The sequence below is a fragment of the Arachis duranensis genome, chromosome 8 (assembly GCF_000817695.3).
Source record: "Arachis duranensis cultivar V14167 chromosome 8, aradu.V14167.gnm2.J7QH, whole genome shotgun sequence".
Lineage (NCBI taxonomy): Eukaryota > Viridiplantae > Streptophyta > Magnoliopsida > Fabales > Fabaceae > Arachis > Arachis duranensis.
In genome coordinates, this window is record NC_029779.3 from 19,813,377 (window position 1) to 19,820,034 (window position 6,658).

Sequence of the window (6,658 nt, forward strand, 5' to 3'; positions counted from 1 at the left end):
GCCGCGCGCGCGCGCCAACATTCCTGCAGCCAACTTCTGGTGCTTCTTCCAGAAAGTTGTGCCACCTCTGAGCCAACCTTGTGCCACCAGCACAAGCACATGGGTGCCTACGCGCATTGTGCGCTCACGCGCCATTACCCTATCTCGCTTTTCTGCGCGGGCGCGCACCGTGCGCGCACGCGTGGATACCCGACGTGAATATAACAGGGGAGCACACTTGATCCCATCATTCTCCTCTCCCCTTCTCCTCTTGCCCCCTCTACCATCCACTACCATTTTCCCTTCCAAACACCTACCTCCCACCATCATCTCCGGTGACCACCCACCTCCGGTGGTCCCTACATTGCTCCTTCCATTCTCCATCACCCCATTCTACAACTTCCTCTCCCATACCCCTTTTCCATCTCTCTCAAGGTACTATACTATGCCTCCCTCTTGCTCTACTTCTCTCTTTTACTTCTTAGTTAGTTGATTTTATTCTCTTTTAGGTAGTTCTTTTTTCTTCTTCTTTTTCTATCCCCCCTCTTTTGAACCCTCACTTCTTTGGGGTGTTTTTGCTTAGTTCTTTATGAGTGTTTTTCTTCTAACTTCTTTTGCATTGATGGATGAGATATGTTGCATGATTTTCTTACAACCATTGTGCATTGTAGTGATTCATATTGGTTTGTGAAATGTTACATTGCTCTCCCTTCCCCCATTTGCTTACTACAAAAGGGTGCACGCCAAGTGTTTGAGGAAAAGCATACATGAATTTTTTGAGCTCATTGTGACTCATTGCTTCTTAACTATGTGCTTTTCCCAATACCTTAGTCGCTCTTTGGTACACCCTCATATTTTACAATCTACTCACTCACCTTTTCATAACTTGCTTTCCACTCTTGGTATTTGTGGGTATATACTTCTCATGCCTTTTACTTGCATGCTTACACTACCCCTATACCACATGCCAGTGATTTGCCTTTCTTATCAAATATTATCTTAGTTACAAGTTGCAGCTGTCATGTAATGATGATACCCATACTCTTAGGGCACAATTTCTCACTTGCATGATCCCATTTTATTACACTTCCTTGGGTTTGATATCATCTCTATTCTCTACTATCGCAGGATAGTCATCAAAAAGAACAAAGGGAAAGCCCCGAAAAAGCCAACCACCAACAGAGCACGCCAAGAACCAACAGCCAAGCCCCTCCTAAAGAAAGTTAAGGGTCCCGTTGATGCTCTAGAGAAGGACAACCCTCCAAAGGACCCCAACAAGTTCCCTAACCGCTACTGCGAACTTGTTTACTCAAGGATGATTGAGCGTAATTATCACCCGGAGCCCCTTCTAGTCCTACCGGCCCACCTCACTCCGATAATGATGCCATACATTGACCGGAGGCAATGGAGGTTCCTCTTGTAGCAACCAAAGGAGGTTAATTTATCATGGGTGGTGGAGTTCTACTCCAACTACCACTCACCCCTTCTCACTTCAATCTTTGTGCGCCGAAAGCAAGTGCCAGTCACGGGGGAGGCCATCCAAGGAGTACTCAACATTGGGCCAGTAGCGGATGGATATGATGCCTATCAAGAAGTCTTGGCAGCATGCAACGAACGTGAGTTCGATTGGAGCGCAGTCCTCCGCGTAATAGCTTTACCCAAAGCATGTTGGATTCGGGGAACCATAAAGCAAAGACCAAAGGGTTTAGATGCACATTTCCTCACTCAAGAAGCCGCGGCATGGGCCCAAATCCTAGCTCACTACGTGCTACCGAGCACCCATGGGTCATCCATTACCGCCGAGCTCGCCTTATTGGTATGGTGCATCCTAACCGAGAAACCGGTTGACATTCCGCATGCCATTCGCCAATCCATGGGGCACATTCATGTTAAGGGAAATTTACCCTTCCCCGCTATGGTGACCGAATTAGTAGCAGCAGCCGGTGTCCACCGAGAGGCTAAGGATAGGATGACCTTAATCCCGGTCGAGGGCGATGTTATTCCGACCAAGAGGTGCCTCAAGCCGCCGGAAGTCACCAAGGACCTTGGCCCGTTCACCCCGACTCGCAACACCACTACTTCATCCGCACCAAAAAAATCAGCCACCCAACGCCTTGAAGACCTTCACAAGAAACTGGACCATTATGAGAGGCGTAACCAGCGCCGATATGCTCACGTGAAGAAGCTTCTAAGCATTGTCACCCCGCCTATGGAGGAACCGGATATCTCCACATCTACCGCTACTTCAAGCGGACATAGTGATGACAACAGAGATGAAGGACACTCGGGACTCGACCACCCATTGCGCATCACCTATAGCACGGGGGACTGTTCTACGTTTTAAGTGTGGGGAGGTCGGCTGACCGATCTCCGTAGGTAACACCCGAATAAATTTTTGAACTCCGTTATAGTTAAGATAGGTTGCATGATTAGGTTTTCTTCGACACCATTTGCATGATAAATTTGCTTGGTTGGAACAATGAACTTTCTCCTAGGAAACTAATACTTTAGGGCAAAATCAAGATTTTGGGGCAACCTCGACATTGCCAATTTTGAATAGTTTGGTGCTAAACTTGCTTGAAGATTGTACTTTGGAACATGAATTCTGAGCTAAGAACACAAGCTAGTAAGCTTTGAGCCTTGTTTTGTGGCTACATCTTATAGTCACTAATTCTCCTTCTTGTGTGCAATTGTTTTCTCTCTATAAGTGTGATCCTTGCTTTGTTTGAGTCTATATGTCCATCATTCCTTGCATTCATGCATTTATATGATTGAGGCCATCATTTTATCTAACTCACTTACCCCAAATAGCCGTACCTTTTATCTCCCTTTGTTAGCCAATTTGAGCCTACGATTAACCCACTTGTTCTTAATTTTAGCACATTACAAGTCTAAAGCGGAAAACAATAAATGTCCTTAATTTTGATCTTTGATTAGCTTAGGCAAGTGTGTGTGAGTATCATTCAAGTGTGGGAGTCTTGGGACATTGGGTGAATAAAAGGGTAGTTTTGTATTTTTATTGAAAATATTGGGAATTGGGTACATGCTCATGTATTGATCAAATGTATAGACCTTATGCATTGATGCTCTTGTATATAGAAAGAAAAAAATAAAATGAGAAAAAAAAAATAAAAAAAAGAAAAGAAAAAGAAAAATAATATGGAAAAAAAAGAAAAAAAAGTAAAAAAAGAAAGAAAAAAGAAAAAAAAGGGGACAAAATGCCCAAAAGCAAAGTGTAGCTCAATAAAATCAATGCATGAGTGTTGTGAAACGGAAAGGGATACATGAGTATGTGAAAGAGTGCAAAATGGGTAGTTAGGCTAGCTTTGAAATTGTATAGGATGTCATAAGTTAGGTGGAAAGCTTAAGCTTATCAAAAATTCAAATCCCAAGCTCACTTTACCAAATATGCATCCTACCTTGACCCTAGCCCCATTACAACCTAAAGACAAGACCTCATGATATTTGTACACATGCATGGAATAAATGTTGATTGTTAGATGGAAAACAAATCTTGGAAAGCATGATTAGGAGAAAATTGAGAGAATTAACCCTAAACACTTGAGCGAATAGAGTGTAAACACTTCCGGTGAGGGTTCGAAGGCTCTAATTCTTGTTCCCGACTCTCACGAGCGTTCTTCATGCAAAGTTGCGTATATTGAACTTGATGACAAAAAATTGGTAAGTCCCATGTATTGCCCACTAGCTTACCCTATATGCTTGAACGTATCTTAGGAAGGTTGATTTGTTCCTAACCAAGTAGATAGTAGCACTAGTCATAGTTGCATTCATATAGGTAGGTTGCACCTCATGAGTCTTATACCTTTATGATCCTTTGGTCTTTTACATTTCTCTAAGCATAAGGACATGCTAGAATCTAAGTGTGGGGAGGTTGATAAACCCCAATTTTAGGGTTTATCTTGTATCGATTTTAGGGGTTTTATCGATGATTCCATACGCTTTTCATATGAAAATACACAGTTTTTGTGTTTCTCCCCTATTTTTTGCCTTATGGATGAAAGCATGCCTATTTTGCACTAAACTAAATACATTTCTATTCTTCTATTGGTGCCATTCAATGCCGTGACCTGTGTGTTAAGTAGATTCAGGATATAGAGCATGGATGACCCGGAGGAGAAAAGGAAAGTGGGTGCAAAAGAGGGGAGCATGAGAAATTGAGGCTTGGGAACTTCAGCAAGGGCGCGTGCGCATACTTGGCGCGCCCGTGTGGATTGCGCAGCCAGAAGCCAAAGTCAGAAGCCAAGCTACGAGCTGGCACGTGTAGCGACTGAGCCATGACCACCATGGACGCGCACGCGTACGTCACGCGTGCGCTCGAATTGCGAGATGGCCCAGTGGCGCGCGCGCGTACTTTGCGCGAGCGCGCCGATGCTCGAATATGATTTTTTTTTAAGGGGTCACGTGACCTGGGCGTGGAGACAGTTGGAGATCCCATTTTGGGGAAGTGCCTTGGCGGGAAAAGCTTAAAAGACCAGGGGTTAAAGAGTTAAGGGACTTTTAGCTCATTTTTACATGTTTCTAGATTTTTTTCCTTGTGGTAGTTACACTCTTGGTAGAGAGAGAGATCTCAAGCTCTCATTAGGGTTCATCTTCTTCAATTTCTGAATTCTCAATCACTCTTTGGCGAGATCAACTTGCAATTCTCAATTTACTTTGTTCCTATTATAGATCTTCTTTTCTAATCTCAATTAGTGCTTGTAATTGATCAATTCTCATAGATCCTAGATTCAACTTTGTGGTTTTGGATTCTATTAATTTCTTGAGAAGTTCATTTCTATTGTTGATTTTTGTTAATTGTTGTTAATTTCTTGCGTTGAGGTGCTTTTAATTCTAATTTCTTCTCATTCTTACTATGTCTTTCATCCTTGCTCATCAAGTGTTTGATAAAATGCCAATACTAGTTATGGAGTAAAAGTTTCTTACTTGGCATAGGGGTTTGGACCATTAGAGAATGTTGAATAATTTATGTCAATTGTTGATTGGGAATTAGGAATTGCTAATTGACTTGGAGTGCATTAAAGCTAGATTCCCTAGGGTAAAACTAGGACTTGTTACTCAAGTTAGTTAATCTCATTTGACTTTCCTCTATACCTAGGGGTTAACTAAATGAAGCAAAGCCTAATTGTTATCATCATTGAAGAAACTATAATGATAGAATTTCTAATGCCAACCCTAGGCCAAGTCTTCTAACATTGATAGTTTACCACCTATTCTCGCTAAACATCTAAAAGAACTATAACAAAGCTTCCTAATCAATAATATGCATTCTCTAGCAATTCCAAGGGAGGACGACTCGGGAGACTAGTACTCTCGGTTATAGATTGTAGGATTGTTTGATGCGAAGTTTTGAATATCAATTAGACTATACTCACGATCATATCCATTATTGAATTCTAAATTGGCATGCTAAATTTCGTTCATCACGCTCTCAAACGTGAATCACACTTTGTCACAACTTCGCACAACTAACCACCATGTGCACTGGGTCATCCAAGTAATACCTTACGTGAGTAAAGGTCGATCCCACGGAGATTGTTGGTATGAAGAAAGCTATGGTCATCTTGTAAATCTCAGTCAGGAAGATTATAATGATTATAATGATTTTCAAAAATAATAATAAACAAAGAATAAAATAGATGAAAGAGATACTTATGTAATTCATTGGTGGAAATTTCAGATAAACGTATGGAGATGCTATGTTTCTTTTGAATCTTTGCTTTCCTACTGCTTTCATCCAATTCTTCTTACTCCTTTCCATGGCAAGCTGTATCTAGGGCATCACCGTTGTCAATGGCTACTTCCCATCCTCTCAATGAAGATGGTCCAAATGCTCTATCACAGCACGGCTAATCATTTGTCAGTTCTCGATCATGTCGGAATAGAATCCATTGATTCTTTTGCGTCAGTTACCACACCCAACAATCATGAGTTTGAAGCTCGTCACAGTCATTCAATCCCTGAATCCTACTCAGAATACCACAGACAAGGTTTAGATCTTCCGGATTCTTAAGAATGGCCGCCAATAATTCTAGCTTATACCACGAAGATTCTGATAAAGGAACCCAAGAGATAATGATGATGATGAGTGTCACAGATCATCACATCCATTAGGTTGAAGGTGGTGGACGAAATTGTGATCACTTGTTCTTTTGTTTATAAAGGATGTATACTCTGAGGGCATTGTTTATTTCCTTCACAATCTCGTTCAACTAACCAGCAAGTGTACTGGGTCGTCCAAGTAATAAACCTTACGTGAGTAAGGGTCGAATCCACAGAGATTGTTGGTGTGAAGCAAGCTATGGTCACCTTGCAAATCTCAGTTAGGCAGATTAAAAATGGTTTATGGGTTTTCGAATAATTAATAATAAAGAGAAGAAATAATAAAAGGGATAGAACACTTATGCAGATTTATTGGTGGGAATTTCAGATAAGCGGAAGGAGATGCTGTAGAGCTTTTGGACGCCTGTTCTCCTACTCCTTCTACTCAGTCCTTCTTACTCCTTTCCATGGCAAGCTTTGTATAGGGGTTCACCATCAACTGTGGCTACTTTCATTCCTCACGGGGAAATAACCTGTGCGGCTGTCACTCGCACAGCTAACCAGTCTGGAGGCATCACCCATGGCTAATGGCTACATCCCATCCTCGCAGTGAAAACTA